Here is a 26,102-nt window from a genome sequence, read left to right on the forward strand (position 1 = left end):
ACTGCAAGAGGGCACAGGCCAGGCTGAGGGACCCCCTACCCCTGAGTGCACAAATTTTTGTGCACCGGGCCTCTAGTATATATGTAAAAGCCTACTCAACCAGCTGACCGGCTGAGATGCAATGACCACCAGGAGGCAGACTCTCAACACAGAGCTGCAGAGTGACAGCAACTTTGCAGAGTGCCCTCTAGCACTCTAGGACCCCTTGGGGGATGTTGGACTGCTGGTTTCAGCCCAATCCTTACAGACCAGGCCGAGAGACCCCACCTGCCAGAGGGACCCCGCTCACTCCACAGACACCCTTTGAGCCAGCCAGGGAGGTACCATGGGAAGTTGGCTCCAGGGCGTGTCCAGCCCATCTCACCCAGTCCCACCCCTCCAGCCACCTTCTAATTAATTTTCTTTTAATGTGCACGAATCAGTGCACTGGGCCTCTAGTAGTTATATAATTATTGAGATATATATATATCAGTTCATCAATGCATTTTTAAAATGTAGTTCTAAAATTAACTAAAATGGTCCAAGTTTAGCCTAACCAGCATAGTGAGTCTGTCATTTTATTTGTACTGACACTACATAAATGTCCAGGAGCCACACAGATTTTCTAATAGTTGTATAACAGTGTTGAAACATAGTGGGTTTTCAGAATCAATTGAGCATTGAGTTTTTATAAAACATGCTACTACTGTTCAGTTTGTGTGTGTGTGGGGGGGGGGACGGGTGTTTGTACTAAAGCAGACTTGGAGTTCCTACATGAATAATGTTATATTTATCTATTTTGAATTGCATTTCATTATATTTGACCCATGGTTGCAGTCTTTTGAGAATTGTTGTTTATGTAACAAATAAACAAGTTAACCTGCTTTTGCCTTGTCATCCACCAATAAGAAATAAGTAAGCCATCTATGTAATCAACAGTTTTACTATGGAACAAAATAAGACTATGGACAGAAGCACCAGCCGAGTTAAAGCTCTAAAGATCAACTTTGCCTCATTAAGTAGTATTCTTGGGCATATGATTAAATGGTTACAAATATAGACATCTATTACTCTACCCACATTTTACCACTTTGGTCACAAAGATAGCAGATTTTACCGAATGTGCTAAAATCCAGGTTCACTAGACCTTTCCCTAGTTAATCACAAAATGAAAATTCCTTAGCTTGACAAGACTTGGCAGCAAGGCATGAAATGAAATGTAGGGTAAGTAAAAACCATTTCACATGCTCTGCTCAGAGATGAATGAGAGCTGCATGATAGTCAGGTAGCTGACTTCCACCATCACCAAAGACAGCTGTTTCTTACCCAGTTGTGTTACCTATACCTGAAATTCAGCATCCATGTTCTCCCGCTGATCCTATTTTTATTTCTCTGTCTACCCTTTTCTTCTTTTTTTAGTTTAACAAAACACTCTACACATCAGTTTCACTGAATACCTAAAACATTTACTTGGCCTCCCCTTTCTAATGCAATGTGTCTCTTCAAACATTGGAATAGCTTTCTCTTACCAGGGAGCTGTACCATGAGTGTCACTCCACTAAGTCTAAGGAGTTATGTATACCTCCTTGGATTAAAATCTCAAATTTGCTTTAAAATATATGTATTTTACACTCAACATACTCAATAACAAGCTGACATCTGTATAATACCACATGCAGTATATCTCATTTCTTGCCCAGGTATTTTCTTCAACATACTGAATACCATATTTCTTTTTCTTTCTACCTTGTGACTTTTGTCTACTTTAGTGTGATGTTTTATATTTCCTGGAAAAACCAATGTTAGAATACAGAGCGGTTGTGGTGCACATGCATAGACTCTTTGGAAAGAAAGTATAACCATTTTTATAAGCCACCTAAATGACAAGAATAAGAAATGCTTTTGCTAATTAGCATCATGAGGCTGAATTGAACCAAGGATCTTAGGTTAATTCTAATGAGCTATGAGCTAATATTGGTAAGATGCTTTTAGGTTTTTAATTTAAAAGCACTTTTCCAATGAAAGAATGAGGATTACAAATTTCCTGAGCCATCTGGTTCCCTACATAAAGTAATGGTTTCAAAAGTTTAGATGGATGAATGGATAGATAGATGATAGATAGATAGATAGATAGATAGATAGATAGATAGATAATGAATTTTTCTCTTCTACTATTTTTTAAAGAAAAGTTTCTCTCTTTACATATGCCCATTTAAATAGATGTTATTCCACTCATAGTCCAGATTGTGGCAAGTGAAAAATACAAACAAATATTATATGAAAATATATAAAATAAATTGTTAAAAATATTCACAATGATAAGTTCTAGGAATCTAATGTACAGCATAGTAATTATAGTTAATAATACTGTATTACATACTTGAAAGTTGCTAAGAGAGTTGATCTTAAATGTTCTCACCACAAAAAAAGAAATGGTAATTATGTGACATGATGGATGTATTAGTTATGGTGGTAGTCATTCTGCAATAAATAAATGTATGAAATCAACACATGGTACATCTTAAATTTACACAATGTTACAGATCAATTATATTTCAATAAAGCTAGAAAAACATAAATTCACAATGAGAGCTGAACAGGTCCCTTCAACACTAACAGGCTACCATTTCCTGAAAGACTCCAAAATCAGGATTAGTCATAATGATGCCTTCTGGTTTGTTTGTTTGTTTGTTTGTTTACTTATTACAGAAAACTCCCTTACATTTATCAATGCATTTCATTTTCAGAGTTGTCAGCTGAGACAAGTACTAATATCAACTCCATTTTACAAAAGTGAAAACTGAGGCTTACAGAGGTTAAGTATCCTTGATGTTTCAAATACCATGACCATGCTACACAGTTGGTACCCAGCAGCCCTATTCTGTATGTTCCGCTTTCCATCCCCCATAGAAGTTGGTGGAAAATGGAATAAAAAATGTACAATTCCTCAAACATAGGAGGTGTGCAAAATACAGTCATTGTTTTTGTTGTATCACCCCATTTAAATTTCTCAACCTTCCTATGTGGGAACTTTATTATCACCCTCACTTTGCAGATAGTCAATAAATGATAGGTACCTATGTTCTGAGATTGAGAAAACTACTTATTGTCAGGGTATTTGTCATTATTGCATCATATATTTTTGCTTGCTTACTGCACTGAAGTGAAAAAAAAGTCTTGGTTCTCTCAGAGAGAAATGATTAAACATTAATAACACAATATCTAATCCCTCTGCTCTCTTTACTCCTCTTTGTACAAGACAGAACCTTGGAGTCTGTGGTTCTTCAGCTACCTCAAGAGAATCATTTAAAAAATAGTAAGAATAAATTAGTCTACTCATGTATAGTAGGCAAAAGTCCATGGATATCAATAAATGGAAATTCATCCCTATTTGGGGTGGGAGCAGAAAACAAATGATTATCTCTCTAAGCAACTTCTCTGCTTTGAAATGACTAATTCACAGTTTTCTCTAAAACAGTATTTTCTGATCTCCTATGTCATCTTTTCAGACCCTACTAGCTAAGAAATTTTCTGAAAAATCTGAGAGAGATAACCCTCCCTAACCAGCATCCCTTTTCTTGTTTAGAAAAAAAAATACAATAGAAGTAACAGTAATTCAGCTCCCCAAATGACTTTGCTCCCTGCTGACTGACCTCATGGGGGAGGGGGGGAGGGAGGGAGAAGGAGGCATAATATCTCACATCAGATGTTTCCTTTCATATAGCATTGGCTCTGTCCTCGGCCTTTGGTAGTTTGAGGGTAGAGCCTCAGACACTAAAGCATGGGGGCTCCAGGTGGTAAAAACCTATTCCACAAAAGGCTAGCCTATTCTGCATTATCACGCATCCTTCCCCAGCATGGTCCTTGTTTTTTTCTAAAACATGAAGGATGTGTAAAGGACACATAAAACTTTAGTCAATAGGTCCATTATTATGATTGGCTGAAAACCATAAAATGCATCCATCAAGCTATTGTGTTGCATCTCGTGTTAAATTATGGTGATAAATAGTCCTTTATCTATGACGTCACCTACTAATCTCTTCCAAAAACTATTCACCACTGCCATTATGCATCACTCATGCTGCTGCCAGCTTGCTGAAAAAATCCTCTACATGATAAAGCCACACACAACATTGCTCTCGACTCTGCAGATGTGATGTGGTCTGTTATTTTCATGTCATACTGTGAAACAATTGCTTCTTCGGTTCCCAAAGTTATCTCAAGTGTGTCAGCTCTCAGCTCTGGGCATTGTAACTCATGTACTTTTAATTGTTTAGAATTTACATCAGAACTCGATGGAGTCCATTCACACTCATGCTGGTTTATAACTACTGGATGACATATTTTTGCCACCTTGCTCTGGGTCGAATTTAATCTTATTGACAAGCCTTTAACATAAAAATTTGGTGTGGAATGCCTTAATATTCTCAGGAGCTATGTAAAAGGATGTGTGGCAGTTGGTATCAGTTATGTCTGGGATTTGGATCTAATTTTATACAAAAATGTTCTCATAAAATTAGACATTTTTTTCTTGGTTGTCGGAAAATGGTATTTATTAAAATGAAACCAAAAAAGGGAGGTGTGAATATATTTTAAATTCCAGTCTTACATGTCATCATCTATTAAACACACACACACACACACACACACACACAAAATAGGGTTGTGTAATTTCATCTACCTCACCTTGATGACATATTAGGGGGTCTTCCTCATAAAAGAAAAAAAAAGCCTCCCTAATTTTCTCCATCTACTCAAACAAGAGGAGATGAAATATTGAGTGAAACAGACCACACATTGAAATTTCATTAAAAAAATTGAAGCTTGATACGTTTAATTTACTTTTAGCTATATTTCAAAGAATCTGGAGAATCGTTTTTTTGGTGAGCAACACAATGGAGGTGACATAGCTCCTCCTTATTTTTTTAATCTCAAATGAGGTGATTGGATCACAATGAAAAAAATAAACAAATATAAACTGCTCAAGCTTAAATGGGTTACATCCCATTTCCATCTGCTATACTTATTTATGTACTTCATTTTTTAATTGCTTTTTTGATGGGTGCCCAGAAAAGAATTTGCTACTGTGTTTGCTGGGGAGAGAAATAAAACCAAATTTCCTCCCCTTCATTATTCTTAAACATCCAATAGAACTGGTAGCAATATATTATTTAACTAAAAGCTGTTATGTAATATATTCTATCCAATCAGTCAAGGAAATTTTTAAAAAGTCAAATTACTTCGAAGACAGGGGTTTTCTCCCTGCACTGACCCCCTCTCAGTTATCTTCACTATGGACTCCAAAGGAGTCACATATTGACGAAAATAAAGAAGTTCTGAAAACTGGACAATCTTCATCCAGTCTTGATGGAAGTTTGGCTTCAACTCAATACTCAAAGTGAAATGCATTCCATCTTCTCCCACTCTGATGCTCACATTTGTGTGATTCTGTAGAAAGAGGCGTGGCTCTTGCCTTCCGAAGGCAGTAGAAGGGGCCTCATTCAAAGGCCATCATTCCAGTAGTCTTTGTAAATTTCCTACCTTTCAGCTCTTTCTCACATTGCTAAAACTACATTTATTGTTGATTAGAGTAATATTTTAAGTATATTTAAACATTAAAGTTAGCCTATCCTTGCTACACACACACACACACACACACACACACACACACCATTCTTTCTCACTCTCGCCTCACACTCGTGTTCTGACAAATCCCTGAACCCTTGCCATTGTATAGTAACTGCTGTTCTTGCCACCTTTTTGCTTCCTGGTGGGTCTGTAATTGTCATCTCATCCCTGGAGCAACATCAGGATCACTCAATAAATTGATTGTCAGGGGATATTTGAAGAACAGAACAGCTTGAGCTCTAGAAGCCAAGCGCCTTATGGCCTCCTGCCCAGAAAAAAGGAAGCAATGAGGATGAACAAACCTCATCCCATTCGACTCCTCTAACACATTAATGAGAATTAAGCAAGTGAATTTCATTCCCCATTTCTACTCAGTGAGAGCAAACAACAGCATAAAGAAGATTAAAGAATTAAATAAAACCATCCCTGGCACTTTTTTCATTTAGAATGAACTGGGAAAAGATATCCGACTCCTGGATTTCAAAAAGTTCTTCAGTCCTTCTTCATGTGCATGCAGTTGCCTTTTTTTGCCATTATATCATGACTTGCCCATCCAGAAGTGATGCTATGACAGGGATTCTTTATTACTGCCCTTTATTTGAATTGGTATTTAAGTGTCATATTCTCAAGCTTCTTACTCTAAGATTCCAATATGCACTATTGTTTTAGACTTCTGCTATGAAGGTGACTTCTATGGTAGAAGCCTCTATTGGTATGTTATGTCATTTGCAAGGAAAAGGCCTAAGTGGAGACAAAAATCTACATTTCAATTTAGCCTCTAAGCAGCCACCTCTGATTATACTTGTGGGGAAAGATCAAGATCATGAGGATCTTCTAAGGGCATACAAACTTTATTTCTGTTAGAAGATCATTGCATGAATCAAGATGGTGGGGCGGGGGGCGGGCAAGACAGCAATGAAAGAGTAAGATATATTGGCTCCTTCAGTGCCTACTCTGTGATTTAGCCAATGAAACTCATCAAATCATGAAATATTTGTCCTGTTAATCCCATTTCACAGGCATGAAAATGATATCCATAGAAGTTAAAAAAATAAACAAAGTCACACAATTTGACTCCAAAGTCCATGTTTGTTTGTTCTTTAATCGTATCATGCTCCTCTTCAGCTATGATGAACCCTTAAATTAAGGTAGTGGGAATGGTGAGGAGGGAATGAGAGTAAAACTGAGAAGAAAAAAATGAACATATTAATCTATATATATTCTATTGGTGAAAATATATAATTGCACCTTACTTCAATAATAAATCAATAAGCATTTATTAAAGATGCTTTTATGCCAGGTACTGGACCTGTGATGGAGTCACAAAATCTATAAGACACCATCTTGATCCTGGGTCCTTGATCTTGATCCTATAACATAGAAGAAAATACCTAAAAATTCTCTCTTTTCCATCGTAGAAACTCTCTAAGGTTCACTTCTAGGTTAGAAGTGCAGTGACTGAAGTTTGCAGTGCAAGTATCCTTAAAAAAAATGTGGCACCCAAACTGATTCTTAAAGGATAATTAGGTCAAAAGAGGAACAATAGCCCTGGCTGGTAAGCTTAAGTGGTTAGAGCGTCGGCACCTGATGCCTGCATACCAAAGGGATTGCAGGTTTGATTCCCAGTCAAGGGCATGTACCTGGGGTTAATCTATATATATTCTATTGGTGAAAATATACAATTGCACCTTACTTCAATAATAAATCAATATTAAAGATGTTTTCATGCCAGGCACTGGACCTGTGATGGAATCACAAAATCTATAAGACACCATCTTGATCCTAGGTCCTTGATCTTGATCCTATAACCTAGAGGAAAATACCTAAAAGGTTCATTTCTAGATTAGAAGTGCAGTGACTGAAGTTTGCAGTGTAAGTTTCCTTTAAAAAAAAGGTGGCACCCAAACTGAGTCTTAAAGGATAATTAGGTCAAAAGAGGAACGAAAGCCCTGGCTGGTATGCTTAAGTGGTTAGAGCATCGGCACCTGATGCTTGCATACCAAAGGGATTGCAGGTTCCATTCCCAGTCAAGGGCATGTACCTGGGTTGCAGGTTTGATCCCTGGCCCTGGTCAGGGCATGTGCAGAAGGCAACCAATCGATGTGCCTCACATCAATCTCTCTCTCTCTCTCTCTCTCTCTCTCTCTCTGTCTCTCTCTCTCTCGATTATATAGATATATAGATTTACAGATTTATAGATATATAGATATATAGGTATATAGATATATATCTCCCTCTCCCTCCCTCCCTTCCTCCCTCCCACTCCCTCTAAAAATCAATGGAAAAAAATATCCTCAGGTGAGGGTTAATAAACAAACAAAAAAAGAGGAAGAGCAGGCACAAAGTCACTGAGAAGGATTTCTCATTAATATAAAATTCTAAGGCCATGTAGCTACACAACTGGCTATTATCTCCACTATTAAAATGTAGTTAAAAAAATAAAATGTGACTAGACAAAATCCAAAAGGCCTAACTGTACTCAAGTACAAATTAGACATTTCTGTGGCCTAAAAGCAAACAAGTGATAGAAATCATTCAGGCGCGGCCATGAGGCTGGGGGTCTGCTGCTCTAGGGTGTGGATACCAGCAGAGCCGCCAGGAATCCCTGCCTCTGTGAGCAACAGAGGTGAAGAATGCCTCACACAAGACTGGTGACCAGAGCCAAGCTCAAAACCAAGAGCCTACCAATGAAAAAGGCAACTTCTTGGATTGCAAGGAAGCCCAGTAGCTAGCATCCCTTTACCTCTTCAAGTTCAGAACCAACAGAGAGAGACAGAGACAGAGACACAGAGAGTAGTCAGGAAGACAGAGATCAAAATATATGCTTTATTACAGATAAAAGCTAGATTGGAGAGTATAGCTTCAATGCCTAGCTAGCTGGACTTGGTAACAGTCCCCTGAATTAGACCTATTTACCAACCCAATAACAGGTAGTAATGCAAAACTGCTGGCTCACCTGCAAAAGAAGAGCAAAAATTATATCTTGGCCAAGAGGGCAGATCAGAATTCTCTGATTCCTGCTTGCAGGCCTTTCCCACCAAAAAAGCCCAGAAGGGCCTAAGCTACATGTACTTATTCTCTCTTTTCCATCGTAGAAACTCTCTAAGCAGATAAGTCACCTCTCATCCCCTTGGAGGAATGAGTGATAGGGTGGGGAAGCAGCCAGAAGTATTACTTTAGTGCAGTTCCCAGTCACAGTTCTTTTTTTCCAAGAGTATCCTCTATCTAGGGCTACTATTTACATAGAATTTGGTACCCAAGAGGCCAGAAATGGCAGGCACAGCCTCACAGTTCTGACAGACTGGATGGCAGCATCTGTTTTTATCTTTATTTTCATCATGAGATAAAAGTATGACACTGCCTTCAAAGATCTCATTATGAACTAGAAGCCTGGGTTACTGGATAGAGACAACTCAGAGATCTAAGGAAGAAAGGGTGAGCCCTGGCTGATGTGGCTCAGTTGGTTGAGTGTCCTCTCATGCACTGAGAGGTCACCGGTTCCATTCCCAGTCAGGGCACATGCCCGGGTTGCCAGTTCCATCACCAGAAGGGGGCATGCAGGAGGCAGCCAATTGATGTTTCTTTCATTAGTGTTTCTCTCTGTCTCTCCCTCTCCCTTTCTCTCTAAAATCAATGAAAACTGTCAAATAGTATTTAAAATAATTAAAAAACACATCCTTCCTTTCTCTCTAAAATCAATGAAACTGTCAAATAGTATTTAAAATAATTAAAAAACACAATAAATTAGATGAGCTCTAGAAAAATACTAGCTTAAGAAATAATTGTTAAATTGGAAAATGTAACTGAGGACTCTCATAGTAACCAGCAGTTAAGATAAAAATGGAAAAGGCAGCTCTGAGACAGAGGACAAGGGCCTTCAATACACACTCACGCAGAAGAGAACTGAGGGAGTGGCAGAAAGCAATGGTGAAAAAGATGGTAATTGAGAATTTCCCCAAATGGAATAAAGATCATATCTTCTCAGATTGCAAGTGCATATAAAGTGCCAAATAAGAAACAGAACACTAAATCCACACCAAGAAATATCGCAAAGTTACCAAGGAAAGAGCCAGCACACTGATATGGTTAAGTCGGCGAATTACAGTGCTCATGAAGCACAGAGTGAGGTGCTGATTGGCAAGATATGAAGTCACAGTAAGGAGTATGTGCTTTATCCCGTATATAAGGAGAATCTAAAAAAATCACATTGAGGAAGAGAAGTCTGGAAGAAATTATACCAATTAAGCTGAAAAAAAAATGGAGGCTAGGGCTCAAACCAGCACAAGCGAAGGGAAAAAAACAGAGAGGACAGCATGGTTTGGATTTTATGACAGCATCTCATGAGTTATTGGATGTAGGAAGAGAATGATGGAAATGGTCCAGAGGCATGGAGGCATGGAACAGATGACAGAGATCAGAGGGGAGGAGAGGGGGGATGGGAAGAGATGAACCAAAGGATTTATATACATATATGCATGATCAATGGGCACAGACAATAGTGTGGTGAAGGCCTGGGGAAGGGCAGGACCTGAGAGGAGGAGGGGGACATCTGTAATACTGTCAACAGTAATAACAACACAAAAGTTTTTAATAAGCAGTACAAATCATTATTCATTGCTTGTAATTGTGGACAGTGGGAGGATAGGTCAGTCCTCAAAGAAAGAAGAAAGAATTACTCTTAAGCTTCTAACCAAGGTAATGCCACTGGGGAAAATAAATAGAATAAATAGAATAAATAGAAGATAGAATGGGTTTATGGAGATGTCTAATTCAATATTATACATGTTCAGTGTGGGAAATCTGAGGAGAAATCATTGACAAAAATTACCCTGTTAAAAAAAAAAACTAGGAGAGATTTCCAGGCTAGAATAAAGACTTGGCCAACATCAACATGAAGATTTCTCTATCAGCTTTTACAAATCATCGATATCCTAAATTTACTAAGAGGATTTTCTTACCAGTGGTGGCTCACTAGCTAGATGAGGAGCTATTTCCAGGAGAGGCCGGGGTAAGACACTGACTTAGTAGGCTGTGTAAGTGATAGGAAAGTCAACATTTTTGAGCAAAGAGGACCTGGTGACAGTGGATATCAGCAATAGAACAGCCAGGTAGCCAGCAGGGCAATGCTAGTATCAAAACTCAGGCAGGCGAAAGGCTGAGAAACCAAGGTACCATGCTACACTAAGACACCAGGGGGGGGGGGGGGGGGGGGGTAAGAAGGCAGTTGAGTAACAGAGGGTGTGAAAGATAAAACTATAAATATTAGAAAAACAATTGCTTGCACATGGGGCAGGTAACTGGAAACATCTGGTCAAGACGAACTTTGCTTTGGCAGAACAGCAATAGCTGTTGATAAAAAAAAAATTATTAAAGATAGGTTCCCAGGTTAATTTTGACGGTGACTTAAACCTCTGACTGAGTGAGCACCAGATTCTCTCTGCAGTTTTGCAAATAAGAACAACACTTGCCCACGGAATGGAAGTGAATTGCTATTGATTTTGCTCCACTATAGCAATATGTGAATGAATAATGAAATGAAAGTTAGAATTTTTGAAAGGTAACCAGAATAAATCTCTACTTCCCCAGGATGAATGGCTAAGTGGCTCTTTTCAAGAGTTGGATAATGGTTTCTAAATGAAGGAATGAATATCAAGAGTGTAGAGTGGTAACTGAAGCTAAGACTTTGAGGAGACCTTTGGAAATATTTAAAAAGATAGATTAGTGAAATGGTGAGGCAGAGATTAAGTGAACATGCTTTCAATCTGTCATGTGGCATTGCATCTGCTAGGTTATTTATTTTTCAGTGCCTACCCTACAATGTATCAAAATCACCTTTCAGAGAATCCTTATTGAATAACATTGAAAAAAGTCAGAGATACTGGTCACCAATATAATTTAATTCTCTGGGTAAAAAAAAAGATATCTTAAAAATGTCTTCATAATTATAATTGCATAGTTACTATTTGATACATTTTTGTGGTGATTCTTTATTAATAATATTTTTGTAAAGGAGATTCTTCATGTATAGAACAAATTCTTTTCCCATCTGTGTTTACTTCAGAATTTAAAACTAAGATAGAGATATAGAGCTCTCTTAAAATAGATCTGTTCCCTAAAATAATCCCTGGAGTAGAGAGGAGAAATGTGTACTCTCCCTACACATGGAACCCTTAGGTGGGAGAATGAGAGAAATGCTTCAAATAAGCACAGTTATCAGGGCTGCCATGCGTGTTTGTGCAGATTGTGTGAGGTGCACCTCCAGGAGGCGGCATTCACATGGAGGTCTCCATGCCTCCTGAAGTCCTGCATGCGCATCCTGTACAAATGCATCCAGGGCCCCTAGGGTTTTCTCTTTTCTGCTACACCATCTATTAGATGGTGAACACTGCATAGGAGGAGAGTTTGGTACAAACACTAAGTCTGGGAGCAAACACAGAAGGGTCAAAACATCCATTTTAATGGCATGGAGGGTGGACCTGAGATTAAGTTTTGGCTCTGCTACTTAGTAGCTCTGTAAATGTAGGCAAACTATTTAACTCTTTGAGGCCATCTCCCCATGTGTAGAATAGAAATAGTAATAATCCCTTCTTAATATCATTGTCAGGAAGGACAAATGTGATTATGTAGCAGTTTTCATAGTTCCTTCCTCAGAGTAAGCATAGATAAAATATTGTTATTCATCATCATCATCATCATTTATAGAAGAATCTCTATGAGAGCAACTTTTGGAGGTTCCTACTTCCATTTCATTCATTCATTCATTCATTCAATAAATTTGTAGAAGATCCCACTAGAGGCAAGCCACTTGCAATAGAGAGTATGAAGATGAATCATTGAGAAATGTACATGCATGAATAGGGCTTTTAACAGGAGTGATCAGACAACATTACTCTATCATTTCTTCAGTCTATAGAATAAAAATATTTTATCATCTATTCAGACACTAATATTTTTAATCCAAAGGTTTAAAATATGTCCTGTTTCCATGTGTACTCTCATTAGTGGGCCTTTTGTAGCAAATACAATTTGCATGGGACTATGGTTTGGTAGTCTTCATTGCACAGTGGTTGCGGGGTTTAGTGAGGACCATGACCCCATACAGCCCGGATACTTCCCAGCTCTGGTATATGATAACAGTGCACTCCTAGCAGAGCCACTTATCATATCTGAAACTTAGCGTCTTCATCTATAAAATGAAGGTAATGACATTATCTGTCTATACAAAAATGATAAATCTAGAGAGCTTTAGCACCATGTTGGCTCTCACTAAGCTAAGTGTTCAATAAAAAATAGCTATTGTTATCTTTTATTCAAAACTTGAATTATGGAAACCACATATAAATATATAAAATCCCTAAATATGAAATGCTATAATCTTGAAATTGTAGACATTTTCAATTCTTTTTTTTAAAAAAAAGCACCAGCCCTAGCTGGTTTGGCTCTGTAGATAGACTGAGCATTGGACCTCAAACTGAAGGGTCTTGGGTTCAATTCTGGTCAAGGACATGTAGCTCATTTGCAGGCATGTAGGAGGCAACCAATTGATGTGTCTCTCTCACATCAATGTTTCTCTCTCTGTGTGTCTCCCTAAAAATCAATGAGAAAATATCCTCTGGTGAGGATTAACAAAACACCAAACCTGTTTTTTCCTTCTTTGAGTCTCCCTCTAGACAACTGAAAAGTAGTGTGTTTTCAATGTTATCACATCACATGGCTTTTGTTGAATTAAATATTCAATGCATCATCTTTTCAAGAACTGCATTTACTCTCCTGCTTGTGTGACCTGCTTGAAAACTGGGGGAGTTTGTGAGCGAAGATGGTTTGGGCATTACTCTCCCTTGATCTCACTTGGTCACTCCCTCACTCTGCCCATCTTCTCTGTACAGACTTAAATGCACAAGCATGTTAATAGGCAAAAGAAGATGAAGTGTAAATGTCAAAGATCATTTTTATTCTAATAAATACAATGCCCAATAATATTCAATTTTGAGTACAAACACAGAAAAATATCTGAAAGTAATGGATATTTTAGTTTTCATTCCCTCTTTTGACTAAGCATGAAATTCTGTCTTCGGGGGAGGAAAGAAAACCTCTCAGAGAAAGAACATGAGCAGCTGACTTCTGCACAAAGTAACATGGAAACAAAGGGGCTGACAGCAATGACTGGCATTTGAGTGGATAGGTACAAAACCAAGCCCCCCAAAGCTGATGTATGATACAGTCCGACAGGGTAAAGCAGAGCTTGGTGAGGGGTGAAAAGTTGAATGGAAATGCATAAAATGAAGCAGAACATCGCAGAGAAGTTAATTTCCCTTCAAATGCGATGTTCCAGGTTTGATACCCTAAAGCATTTCCCCTGTACTCCACATCACACCAAATAGCAATATCTACTCTTCATTTGGCAGTTTCTAAAATTCATATTTTAAATGATTCTATAAAATGAAAAAATTTTCTTTAACTGAAGAAGAGAATTCTCTATTTTAATATTTTGTATTACAGCACTTGAAAGCGAGAGAGAGAGAGAGAGAGAGAGAGAGAGAGAAAGAAGGAAGGTAAATCTATTTTTAATAAATTTAGTCCAATGAAAGAAAAATTTGGGAACCAAAAATAATTTAACTTTCTGATCTGTATCCATATTAACCAAATACTATTTTCTTCCCATTGTTGTGATAAAACATAGCATTAGTATTTCTTTCCAATAGTTGTGCTCCAAAAAGCACAGAACTCAAAGTCAAGAATCCTGGGGCTGAGTCTTACTTTAGTCACTATTTGTGCTACTGGGTATAAATGATATAATGTCACTGGTCAGCTTTCTGTCAACATGAGGTAGCTGAGTTGGGCAACTGCTCTATGCCCTAGAAATCTAACATCTAATGATGATCTCTTCTGTGTGGACTTATTTCATCTGCCCCTACCTCCCTTTTTTTTTCTATTAGAACTAATAGTGCATGACAGTTAAACAAACAGGAATAAGAAACTATTTTTACTAATAATTCTCAAAGTAGGGGTCATAGATGACAGGCCTTGAAGAGGGGTTCTTTAAATATGTTTTAATTCTAATTGTTACATATCATAATTTTATAAGTGTATATTTTATTAACATATAATTGCCATATAACATTTTATTAGTTTTAGGTATATAATATAATGATTTGATATATGCACATATTATGAAATGATCACAAATATAAGTCTAATTAGCATCACAACACAGTTACATTTTTCTTGAGAAAAATAAAAAATATTTTTATTATTATTATATTAATTTATATAATTATACAAATATGTAATATAATCCAGACAAAAACATTTAAGTATTTTTTATTTTAATGATGTCTAATTAAATATATGGTAATACATGATAATTTTTTAAAACAGATAATTTTTAAATACTCTTATTGATCTACCTACCATCTTTGGCTCCTACATATATATGTAAAACACAGTATAGACTAAGTTTATAGATCAATACTTTTTTTTTTAAATTTGGATAACCATATGTACAGCCATTTGTAACTGTGTCTTTGTTACACCATTGGGAACAAGTTACTACCTAAAGATTCAGCAAATTCTTTCAATTTTCTTAATAAATATGAATGTCTGCCCCATAATTTAAAATGTCCAAAATATAAAAAATGACAACAATCACCCTATATGCCTTTATGTGGATTCTTTTAAGCAGTTACATAATTTTTACTTGTAAAAATTCAGATTTGGAAGCTGTTGTCATACCACATAGTGAAGTTAGTGCTTCTAATCTTGGAGATCATATTCTTGTGTTTGAGAAACACTACTGTCCAATATCTTACGTACCATCTGAACAAGAAAACTATAATATAAATGTAATAGTTCTTTCTAAAATATTCCTATTTAAATAATTGAGGAGAAAATAGTTTGTCCTAAATAACTGTACAAGATTAAAAAACAAAAAAACACCCTCTAACAATCATATCTTTAAAACAAAGCAAACACTAAAAAGTAAATAGAAAATTAGAAAGGAATGTAATGTACTGTTTCTGAAAAGAGGGGGGAACTGAATATTTTTATTTGGTTATAAAGGTCATGGTACTTTTCCATAAATCAACACTAATTCCATCTTCTTTGTTTTGAGTAACTCCATATTGGTTTTCTGGGTCATATTAACAATGTACCTTCCTGGTCTCCAGAATAACAATTGCTCTCATATGGAAAATCACATTCATTTCTGCACTGTGCATACATACAACAGTCAAATATTCCTTCTTATAGTTCCCTGACTACTCTGTTCCTTTCAGGTGTTCCAAAATCTGAATTGCACTGCATGAGTTATCTAATAAACCTGATTATCTTCCAAATATTCCATCAGGCTGCCCTTTTCCCATAATGCCATCCAGATGGCCTTCAACCCACATGAATCTATTAGAAACACAATAATATCCCTAAAGTCCTTGTCCCATCAACGCCCTCTTCTTATGTTCAGTTTATTTTCTCTGATCTCACTTGCTGAATTCAGATGAGATACAGGAAAAACTTCATAAAAATCACAGGCTTAAAGAGGACCTTCACCATTCTTTGTGTTTGTGTGTTTCTGTGGGGTCCTCTCTCAGAAATAATGAAGGAAGAAAAAACGATGAGTTGGGTTAAAGTCATTGCTGACCAATGAAGAAAAGCTAAAGGCAATAGGTATGACTTAAACCAAACAAATGGCTTTTAAGTCTACCAATCAAATAACCAGTAACTGCATATTTGAGGTCACCTCAAGGCATTTCCCCCAAAATAAAAAAAAATTACTCTTCCAAGGCCTATAGTGGTTCTTCAACTTGAAAAGGCAGATAAGAAAAACTAAACCATAGCATAGCAAAGATTCAGCAATGAGAGGTGTCAGCCATGGAATGAGAAAAAATGTGTTTAGACATCTTTAGTCTTCAGGTTAGTCCTGACCAAAAAGAGTACAGGTGAATTTTATGATGGTTCAAAATTCCTTCCAGACCTATATTTCTCTAAGTAGAAGAATGTGTCTGGCTTATTAAAGTCAGTACTTAGTGAGTTGTATTTACTAGTAGCTAGAATTCTTTAGGGCTTTTATTTCTTTGCCCCCGCAGTGCTCAAGAAGGAAAAAGTTCACCGTGAGTTTCCTAGACATTACCTTTGTCCTTCTTCCTCTTATCCTGCATTCACTCCCATTAACGACAAGTGCAGGTAAATTCTAGGGAGCTAAATGTCTAAATGCACACAATTATGTCATACTGCGAGGAAAGTCAAGGGAGGCAGGTGCAAAAGCAGGTCAAAAACTTCCTCACAATCCTGGTAACTAAAAATGAAACTGGACCCAAAATCATCATCATGCAGATGGGCTGGCTTTTGTCACTTGTTTTTTCAAATGTTCCTGAGCATAAAAACCAGCAAACAATTTCTTACTTTGGCCTAAGTACTGTGGGTGTTCCTCCAGTCCATTTGTTGACATAGTTTCCGTGTTAATAATAGCTAATTATTTGGCAAAAACAACCAACAACCTATTTTCCTTCAATTTCACATAATTCTTTTTCTCTTATTTTATTTTTTCTATTTCAGAGAGAGGAAGGGAGAGATAGAAACATCAATGATGAGAGAGAATCATTGATCAGCTGCCTGCTGCACACCCCTGCTATTTGTGCCCTGACCAGGAATCGAACCGTGACCTCCTGGTTCATGGGCCAATACTCAACCACAGAGCCACACCAGCCAGGCCAATCTCACATAATTCAAGGGGCTTAGCAAAGATGATTCTTATAGGGCAGTGGTTACTTTTTTCTCTAATGAGTTACATAGATTCAGAGCAAGACTATTTGATCAAAATCTGAAGACATTCTTTTATAGCATTTTAGTCTTCAAATGTTTTAAGGAAGATAGATATATAGCCTGTTTTCTATTTTTCCTTAAAAAGAATCATAGCAGACACAAAATTATAAATTGATACTTTGAAAGGATGCTTTATTTTATCTTTAGCATGTCAAAAATACACCATTTAGGAATTGCTTGCAATTTGCCCTGGTAAGCAACTTCAGCTTCATTGTCTTGCAGCACCTCCACTTTTTTTCCCCCTTGGTTAGGGGGTGGGAGGGCTGAAGCAAAAGTTATCTGTAAAATGTTTGACTATATGAATTATTCTCACCTACACTTTTTTCTTATTCCATAGGAATTTCATGCCAAATCAGTGATGAAATAGTTTTAAATATAAGGCAAGGTTGGAAGCTATTTGATGGAGGCTATATAGAGGCAGATGCTGCCCCTGAACCCATGAGCCCCTTATGACTGGGCACCAGTCTTTGATTCTGCTCTACCAAATGCCCTCCATGTCCAGTCCACCTTTTTTTCACCAAGGTGAATGACTTTTGGCCATTCCAGGATGACCAGCTTTCCCAGAAAACTATGACCAGTTTTTTTCTGCTCTACCAAATGCCCTCCATGTCCAGTCCACCTTTTTTTCACCAAGGTGAATGACTTTTGGCCATTCCAGGATGACCAGCTTTCCCAGAAAACTATGAGCGTGGACAAAGTTCATAGGTGCATTTTTGAGTACATACATGTATATTGTTTTATTTACAATAATGTACATGTATTAATACACAAATACATAATTCACATGATTAACAAATGAAAATGTGTAAAGGAACAGTTAAAAAAGAATAGACGTTCAAAAATTATCTTGTACCGAAATAGGTGATCTTGCATAATTCCCAGATTATGCATGGTCAACTTTGGTGACCATTTTTCTAATACACATTAAAGTGGGCAAGTAATTTAAAAAATTTTAAATCTATATATTCAAATCTTCTAGAGTACCACCAGTGGTGTGAATATCACACTTTTCTTTGGCAGAGGAAAGCATCAGCATAACAAAGAAAGTTTCCTTGTTCTAAAAGAATGCATTCCTCCTTTCCCTTTCAAACCCTTAACTTATTGGATGATTCTTTTCAACTTTTGAATCAGGAGAAGAGTCGCCCTCACAAAGTTAGTATTCATCCTATCCCTGCATCCTCCAAATAGATCATGCTGACAGCCGCAGACACAGATGTGATCGCCATTATGCCGGACAGACACAGGTCTATTTTCAATAATTTCATAAAGCAAGGACTCCACTCCCCCAAAGGATAATCATTTCCAGTGCCTCAACAACACACCCCCCAAAAAAAAGAAAAAAGATATGGATGCTGAGTTTTAGAGAAAAGCCTACCAAGGGCAGGCTTTTTCAATTTATAAAATGATAAATTTGGCTTGGGTTTTTTTTTTTGGTTGGTTTGTATTTGCTTTTTCCATTTTGAAAATCATAGAAACAATTGGGAAATATTATTGACTACTAATCCAAGCAGCTAGGTGTGTTGTTGTTTTTTTTAGATGAGAAAACTAAGGTTCAAGTTGGCAGTGATTGATCTGAAACCACCTGCTTAAAGGCAGTTTTCAGAAACCAAGGTTATGTGTATTTTACATGATGGTGCCTCTTTACTTATCCTATCCTAAATAATAAAAGGGTAATATGCAAATTGACTCTAAGGGTGGAACAACCAGAACAACCGCTCGACAAATCACTATGAGGCTCACTGACCACCTCTCGGTCCCTTTCAACCGCTCGACAAGTCACTATGAGGCTCAATGACCACCTCTTGGTCCCTTTCCCCAGCCAGCAGGCTCAATGGCGAATGGGGAACCAGGGATGGGGGGGGCACGTGAGGCTCCAGACCAAGGCCCCCCAGTCCACTGGTTGCCCCACACACAGAGGGTGACCTGCAGCAGGGGCGGGGCCAGTGAGCTGGCGGGAATGGCCAACCTCTTGGTCCCTTCCCCAGCTGTCAGGCTCTGATCGCCCAATGGCGAATGGGGAACCGGGGGTGGGTGGCAGTGGGGGGTGGGGCCAGCTGTGGGCAGCCAGAGAAGATGGCCCTGATTGCAGGCCAGGCCTAGGGACTATACCCATGCATGAATTTCATGCGCTGGGCTTCTAGTTCCAAAATAATGCTGCAGAGCATTTACAAAGCTTCCTGGTACCTCACCTAACTAAATGGTTTGCTTCAGAATTTCACATATGCATAAAGAATGTTATAACCAAATTCCTCTATTTAATAAAGTCACAATATCAAAAAAACATAGTAACTTCTTTCATTTTCCTATGTTCTCTCTCAGTTCTATATCATACACATAAAATTAAAAACATAATAATTAAAGACAAAGTTTATATTCAGATTTCTTGACTTAATATTACTTTACATGTCTTCTATATTCCTATAACATCTTCAAAAGAGTTGTTTTAATTCTTGGATAATCTACAGATTTCATGAATTAAGATGTTGTTCTATCACTAGCCATTTATATAATTTTGGTGCATGAAGCTGTCTTTTTCTCTTATTTCCTTATGGTAAAATTTCAGAAAGACTCTTTAACTCTTAAAGTATCATTTTCTAAGTGCAGTGCCCACTACACTGCTTCCAGAGCCTGCCAATCTCACCACAACCTTGCCAATATTAGGAACTCCCTTTCTTCCTTCCTTCCTTTCTTCCTTCCTTCCTTTCTTCCTTCTTTCCTTCCTTCCTTCCTTCCTTCCTTCCTTCCTTCCTTCCTTCCTTCCTTCTTTTTCTTTTTTTTCCTTTTCCTTTTTTTTCCTTTTTTCTCCTTTTCCTTTTTTTCCTTTTCCTTTTCCCCTTCCTTTTCCCCTTCCTTTCCCCCTTCCATCCTTCCTACCTTCCTTCCTTCCTTTCTTCCTTCCATCCTCACTGCCCACCTCTTCCCCTCTCCTACCCTCTCCCCTCTCCCTCTCTTTCTTTTCCTTTTTCTAATTTAAAAGAAGTAAAATAAAAGTGTTACTTCTTTTCATAAGGCATTTCTTCTTTACTAAGAAGGATGAACAATGCTCTATATATGTATTTACTAATGTGTTTCCTCTTTGTGAATGGTGGCTTTATGTCATTTTCCCATCCATCATTTGATGGGATCAGTCCTTCCTTACTGAGCTCATCAGCAATATGTTTGTTAAGCTTTATCACTCATAGACCTATGACCATGGGCAAGTTATTTCAGCTTTCCTGATACTGGATTTCCTAATCTATAAAATGATAATAATCATATCATAAAGTTGTCAGGAGCATTATATTGAATGAATACATACCAAATTCATAGAACATTTTAAATACAGGATATTTTGTCTAAACTATTCAATATATTGCTGGCTTGTAAAGGCATATCTTCAGTCTGCTTGTGTCTCTACTGATTTCTTTATCTTTCTATACATTTATCAACTTATTAACTTACCAGACTACTTAATTTTGCTTGCACTTAATCCTTGGTAGAAATATTCTGATTTAATAGACTACTTTATAGATGGATGTGCCACTTCAAGATTGCAGACTTTTGGGTCCAAGAATGTCAGCCTTATATAGAGAGGCCTCAGAGCTCTACAGGCTGGTTATCCACCCATAGTGTCCAAGGGCACTGACAGTTACAGACCAAGTTCAAAATGTGGACTTCTTTGCAAGAATCATCCAGGCCATGGAAGGGATGATTATATGCTACTTTACAAAACATTTCTCAGACATTCCCCATGCACACATTAATGAGCTATGAAGAAAAAAAGAGATGAATTCTCTATTTTAATTGCTTCTTGAATTCACCCAATACATATTTCCTGAATGTTGTATTTCATATGCATTTACCCTCACAATGAGGAATATACAAGTTGTGCAGGTTTAGAATATGGGGATAGGAAAATGCTGAATTCAATTTTGGAAATCTGAGATTGGGGGCCAGAAAGACATATTGAGTAAGCAGTCGAAAAGATTAGCCTGGAGATCAGGAGTGGAGTATAGACCAGAACCACAGGCAGCAGCAAAGTCACAAGAAAGAATGGGGTCAAGCAGGGGGGCTGTGTCGAGACAGAAAATAAGTGGACTTAGAATGGAGCCCAAAGACAGATGCATCGCAGGGGTGTCTGCAAAGAGGCTGAGAAGGAGTCCAGGTAAATGGGAAAGCAGCAACTAAACGGTCACAGACTTCAAGGGGAAAAAAGAGCATTTTAAGAAAGAAAAAATGGCTAACAGCACCAAGTCATTGTGAGAGGTCAAAAAACAACATTAGAATTACAAATGGCCTTTCGATTTATAAGAATGAAGAGAATTTGTGGCTATGACAAGAACAATTTCAGCAGGGTGGTGAAGAAATGGAGTAGGATGAGAAACAAATAGCAGTTAAGGAAACAGAGCAGATAGAGACAACTGGCTTTGTTTGTTCTGAAGGTTGGAACATACATGGAATAGTAGTTGAAGGAGGCATGGGATGGAAGGAGGGTTTTTTGTCTGATTTCTCTGTGTGTGTGTGTATGTGTGTGATGCATTTATAAAATCTCTCACTATGTAGTAAACATCTATATCTTTATTTATAAAGACATTAACATCTTCTGTTTTTAGAAGGCTCAAAAATCCAAAAATCAGTAAAAAAAAAAAAAGTTAAATAGCCCAGCCAGCATGGCTCAGTAGTTGAGCATGGACATATGAACCAGGAGGTCATGGTTCAATTTCTGGTCTGGGCATATGCCCAGGTTGTGGGCTCAATTCCCAGTGTGGGGCATGTGCATGAGGCAGCTGATAAATGATTCTCTTCCATCATTGATGTTTCTCTCTCTCTCCCTCTCCCTTCCTCTCTTAAATCAATAAAAATATTTAAAAAATTATATAGTACTCTCATGAGTCATGCATTAAAGTTTCTGGGCACCAACATGTAAAATGAAGGGATTTGTTGTCAAATATGCCTGCAGTCAAATCTTAGATATAGATGTATAGATATAGGTGATATAGATGATAGGTATAGGTATAGGTATAGATATTTACATATATGTTATGAGTTTATGCCATGATTATCTCACTGTATCGATGAGGCCAGTGAAGTGTAGGCTGGTTAATTTGATTAGTGAATTACCCTGAGTCACCCAGTTAATCATTGATTGAACACGGTTAAGCATTTCACATGTGCTTTATGGTTTTTCTGCCTCTGATGTGTAATCATTCATTTGAAGTCTGCAATAGTCCCTCTCCTAGTTAAACACTCCTAATTATTACCATCTTAACTATTGCTCTTATTACCTTGGGTGGGCTTCTTTAAATGCACATGTCATGCATTCAGAAAACCAGCACTGAACCTGCCCTTGATGGCATCCTTAGTCATTCTCCTGAAATCTACCACTCTCTGCACATCCCTGAGAATGGTGCATATAGCGGATGATTCCAAAGGTATTTGTTAATTGATTGATGGCTCTAATGCTGCCATTTAAATAATAAATTTGGTCACATGCAAATAATTTTGTTATAATGTCTCTGAATTATAATTTGATAACACATAATGAACTAATAAAAAGCTATGAAACCCTTTTAAACCACACAAATGAGGGGCCTTGGTAGAAAAGCTCAGATGTATTCAGGCAAATAATATAGAACAATTGAGGGACCAGGTGGTTAAGAACACTAAATCTCCTTTTAAGTATTTACAATTTCTCAACTGAAAATTGAAAGAAAAATGGTGACTTTAGGTCATTTGGAAATAAAAAGAAACAAAAAGCTCAAAATCTCCTCAAATCATATCTGTGCCTATTTCACAGGGTTATGTTTGAGGATTAAGTTAAACAGTGCATATAAAGTAGCTAACATTGTAAGCATCGGTAAAGTGTCCTGTTGTTGTTGCTTAATTTGTATCCTCTTCATTAGTGGTATTCAAAATTTCTCTGTTCCAAGTTGTTGTCCTTTGCCTCTTTTTCCAAAAATAGTTTCATTTTTGCTTATTTATTTGTTTATTTTGAAATACATAAATACAACTATATGATTCAAACACCAAAATTTATAAAAATGTATTCAATGAAGGATCTCCTATCCCACATTATGGGGTGCCCATAATCTCAATAGGTTATCACTCTTTGTTTCTTATTTATATTGCCACAGGAAAATAGTGTCTACATGCAAGGCAAACACACACATACACACACACGTGTGCATGTATATGTGTGTGTATATATATGTGTGTGTGTTATATAAATTCTTTTTTTCTATAAAAATCACTGTATACCATATACATTTTCCTATGTCTATCTAAACTGTCCTCATTGGTTTTCTTTTTCAAAAATTTCCTGGATATTCTTGTTGATTTTCATATGAATTATACAATCAACTTGTCTAGTTTTGGGGGAAAAACAGACTTGGTATTTTTATCGAGATCATGTTAAATTTATAAGTAAACTCAGGGAGGATTAGCATCTTAATGATGTTCAGACTTTCTATCCAAGAACATGCTATGCATTTCCATTTGCTCATGCAATCTTTTGTGGCCTTCAAAAGTATTTTTAAAATTTTTTCATGTCTTACATTTATTGTTTAAGCACATAACTATTAATTTTACTGTTTATTATATTTATAAAAAAGGTATTTTCTCCCATTATACCTTCTAATTTCTTATTTATGAATGTAAAAACTATTGATATCTGTACATCAATTTATTGTCCTAAAACCTGAATGGTTTCATTGTTGTAGTAATTATAGTTGATTTTCTTCACTTTCAAAGTGATTATATCATTTGCAAAATAATACTTCTACCTTCTAATTTCCAATTTTGTTCTTTTCATTTCTTCCTCATCTATTTGCATTGACTAGTTTACCTTTATGATGGACTCTTTTCCTTATTTCTAAGAAAAGTAGACATGCTTCCAATTTGTTCCCAGCAAGCATGATGATTTCAGAATATATTCTTTTATTGATATTTTAAATTTAGAATGAACATTAAATTTTGTAATATGTCATTTTAGTGTCTGTAAGAATGGTTATATAATTTTTCTTCTCTCAATATTATAGTATTAGATATCCTAATATTGAGCCATCCTGTTCATATGCTATTCTTTTAATATGCTGCTGGGTTCCAAATGCTAATATTTATTTAGAAGTTTTGTAGTGCTATTTCTAGAGAAATATTGATTTAGAACAGTGATAATTCAATCTGACTACATATCACAATTAAACAAATAATAACATAAAAACAACCAATAACAACAAACCAATACTGGTCCACTCCCACCATGCACCAACCCATTACATCAGAATCTATAGAAGTGCAGCCTGGGTATCTGGGGAAGTTAATAGAAAGCCAGGTCTAGAAACATTGGCCTATCATTTCCTCTTTGTATAAATTCAAACTTTGTAGTTGCTGTTTTAAGATTAGTGTTATGTTCATTTCTTTAAAATATTTTGAAAATTTTCCTATATTATTTTCTGTTCCTTATCTCTTTTTCTAACTTATTAACTTCTGCTGTTCATGCTTATTTATTACATTTGTTTTATTGTTCAATCTTGCATCAGATAATTAATTTTTTGTAGTCTTTATTAATTTACGTAAGAATTTAAGGCTACGAATGTTCTTTGAACACTGCTTTAGCTATGTCCTATCAGCTGTAATAGGTACTGTAGTGTAGTCATCACTTTTTCTACATATTCTGAAATTTCCTTTCAGTTTTATAGTTCTTCTTTGACCCCAGAGTTGAAATATTTTCCTCCAGGAGGTAAGACATTTTGTTTTCTGATTTTATTCACAATGTTAGTTTTGTTGCTTTGTGATCAGAAAAATGTTTGCTTTGCTATCTATCCATCTGAAGACAACTGAGTTTCCTTGGTTGCTTAGGATTGATCAGAGTAAGGGTTCATGTTATTGCAAAATAATGTTTACCCTCTATTTTTATAAAATAAAACTTAATATACAACACATAAATCTACATTATTATTTTTGTCTTCTGTCTATCTGTTTTTTATTGATTTTAGAAAGAGAGGAAGGGAGTGGGAAGAGAGAGAAAAACTGATGTGAGAGAAACATCCATCATTTGCCTCCTGTATGCAGTCTAAGCAGGGTTGAACTGCAACCCAGGTATGTGGCCTGATCAGGAATCTAAGCAGTGACCCAGCGATTCATGGGCCAACACTCAACCAACTGAGCCACACCAGCCAGGGCTATGTCTATTTTTTTTAATTCCATCTAATCATGAACTAGAAGAGGTGAACTATTATTGTATTTCTATTTTTTTGCATGTCCTATGTTTTTTATATGTTGATGCTATGGTACTGGTGCATAGAAAAGTTTAACAATTATATCTTCGTTACAAATTTCATCCTTTAGAATTACAAAAGACCTTTTTTTATGTTATTTAGCATGAATTACTTTTTGTTATCATCTACCTTTTCTGTTTACATTTGCATGGCAGGTCTTTGCCTATCCTTTTAATTTTTCTAAATTGTTTTGATACATGCATCCTTTCCTTGTTTCTACCATAAGTAGGAATGCTTCTATTATTTTATCAGAAAGCGTGATGCTAGTCTTTACACAATAGTGGCTCTCAATCAGGGGATATCTGGCTATGTCTGAGGACAGTTTGGCTGCCATAACTGGGGTTGGAGGGCCAGGTTGCTACTGGCATCTAGTGGGAATAATCCTGGGATGTTGTTACACATCCCACAATGCACAAGATAGCC

At 36.8% G+C, this 26,102-nt stretch overlaps 1 long non-coding RNA gene across 3 annotated transcripts in view; it reads right to left on the reverse strand.

The window, feature by feature from the left end:
• LOC102261067 overlaps positions 1–26,102 on the reverse strand; it is a 392,744-nt gene that overhangs the window by 261,246 nt on the left and 105,396 nt on the right. The window lies entirely within an intron of this gene.

This window comes from Myotis brandtii, unplaced genomic scaffold, assembly GCF_000412655.1.
Source record: "Myotis brandtii unplaced genomic scaffold, ASM41265v1 scaffold84, whole genome shotgun sequence".
NCBI classification, from domain to species: Eukaryota; Metazoa; Chordata; class Mammalia; order Chiroptera; family Vespertilionidae; genus Myotis; species Myotis brandtii.